Below are 2,500 nucleotides of genomic sequence, written 5' to 3'. Positions count from 1 at the left end.
TCAAGCCCCTGTCGACCGGTCAAGTTCAAGTGTGACGTCATATGTCAACAAATACAATGGCTTCCTCATGTATCACCGTCTTCCATACTCATTCCAAATAGATTTTGGGTAAACAGAAGACACAAATAGGTGGGCTATCAATATAATTGACTTTGTATATATGGCACAACTTATTTTTGGACTAGAAATCAGGTAAAATTGCACAACAAACACGTAAGCAATAGATGATGCAGAGGGTGTGGAGGGGGTTGTAGATATGCGTACTACATGTTTGTAGATTTTTCACAGGAAGTTCTTTCAAAAAGATTATCGTAAAGTTTAGAAGTGGATATGAGAGCAACGTAGATCACAATGAAGTCGCCATGCGTGCCAAAGACTTTTATTTATATATGGCATATGACAAAAATGCGACAATAAGAAAATAAAAGCAAACGCAGCCTAGTTGAGAGACATTGAAGAAAAAAAAAAAAAAAAAAAAAAAAACGGAATACTTCACAAGAAAGATATTTCGTACATTAAATATAAATCACATCTACCTTCTAGTAATATTCAAATATCCGGATTTATAACGTTCTATAACTATAACTCTCTGGTAACCGTTGTTTTTCCCAAAAAGAAAGAATAATCACAATGGTATTCAAGGTGGGTTTTTGGCGGGAAAATAAGCGGCTATTGTATACAAAATAAACTGGGAGTCGTTATATTCCATTTAAAAATTAAATCACCAGATCATATCAGATTAGAATATAAAAATTCCCGGGAGAACGCCATAAAATGGATAAGGTAAATGTTTAAAAAAAGAGGGAATAAAATGATTTAGTTAGATTTTTTGTTTAAAGTGGAATACCTTTACTTTATTACGATCATCGTAAAAAAAACATGTGATAAGTTTAAAAATTAACAGCAAAGACGAAAACTTAAGTATAAATAAATTACCAGTTAAAATTACTAGTAAGATTGACAAAGACAAAGTAAGTATAAAAATGGATATAAAACGGTTATTGGACAAACAGATACAAAGACAGACATAATACAAGAGAAGTCACGCCATGATTATCGTAATTATCATGACTATCATTATTATAACCATCATCATTATCATTATTATTATTACTTTAATCACCATCAGTATAATTATCATCATCACTAATACTAGAACTACTGACAATGCTATTCTTAATAGAATGATTATTCTTATTACCATCATTCTTTTGTTGTTTATGTAATTTTTATCATCATTATCATTATTATTATAATTACTATTATCATTATCATTATAATTACTATTAACATTACTATCATCATCATCCTAATAATTACTATTTCATTATCATTATTGCTATTGTTATTACTATTATGATCATTACTAGAGAGAGAGAGAAAGAGAGAGAGAGAGAGAGAGAGAGAAAGAGAGAGAGAGAGAGAGAGAGAGAGAGAGAGAGAGAGAGAGAGAGAGAGAGAGAGAGAGAGAGAGAGAGAGAGAGAGAGAGAGAGAGAGAGAGAGAGAAAGAGAATGAAAGAGAGAGAGCGAAGAAGAAAAAAATACATCGGAGAGAAAGAGACACAGACACACACACACACAAGGCAGAGAGCAGTAGGTTCCGACACATCCAAGGCTAAAATGGCTAATTAAATACACAAATTACACAATTTTTACAACACGATCTGATGGCTGACACACTCGATCGCGCGAAAGGCCACCGCAACCGACCTTGGCTGAGTCAGCGTCGCCAGGAATTTTATTTAAGGGGAAGGAAGTAAAATCCTCCCGCGTGACGTCACAGATAGAGGGATCAGCTATGTAAAACTTCACAGTTCTGAAGGCGCCAGAAATATTTGTTATTTATTGTTTTGATATGACAATTATTATTATTTACTTTGATATAATCGAGAAGAGGACGATTAAGTCGGAATATTTTGTAATTTAGTACAGATATAAGGATCAGCTATGTAAAACTTTACGGTTCTGATGGCGCCAGAAGCAGTTACTTATTCTTTTGATATTAAAGTTATCATCATTTACTTTAATTAACATATTCGACATTATCACGATTGAGTCAGAATATTTTGTCATTCAGTAATGCGGATTAGAGAAACATGCTGTGGATTTTTTTTTTTTAAATGCAGTTTTTAGTATAGATAAGTAAGTATTAGATAGATAAGAACAGTCAATGAACTTGCTGGATTTTTTTTTTTTAAATGCAGTTTTTAGTATAGATAAGTAAGTATTAGATAGATAAGAACAGTCAATAATTTACAACTTAATTAAACATGTGTCATCATTTTAGCATCACTTGTGCGTAAATGTAGCATCAAGTATTGATGGTAGTATGTGTGTGAATTTGTATGATTTCTTATATATCAAATAATGTATTATTTAGATATATCTATTATATACAAATAATGCAAAAATACCATTGCTCCCCTGTATAAGTATGTAAAAGTGTGAACACACGTGTCTTCCTATCTATTTCTCCCTATCTATCGATTCAACGTCTAT

The sequence above is a fragment of the Penaeus japonicus genome, unplaced genomic scaffold, assembly GCF_977035675.1.
Source record: "Penaeus japonicus unplaced genomic scaffold, GWHDUDI00000001_assembly GWHDUDI00000029, whole genome shotgun sequence".
Classification (NCBI taxonomy): Eukaryota; Metazoa; Arthropoda; class Malacostraca; order Decapoda; family Penaeidae; genus Penaeus; species Penaeus japonicus.
This window is presented reverse-complemented; position numbering follows the sequence as displayed.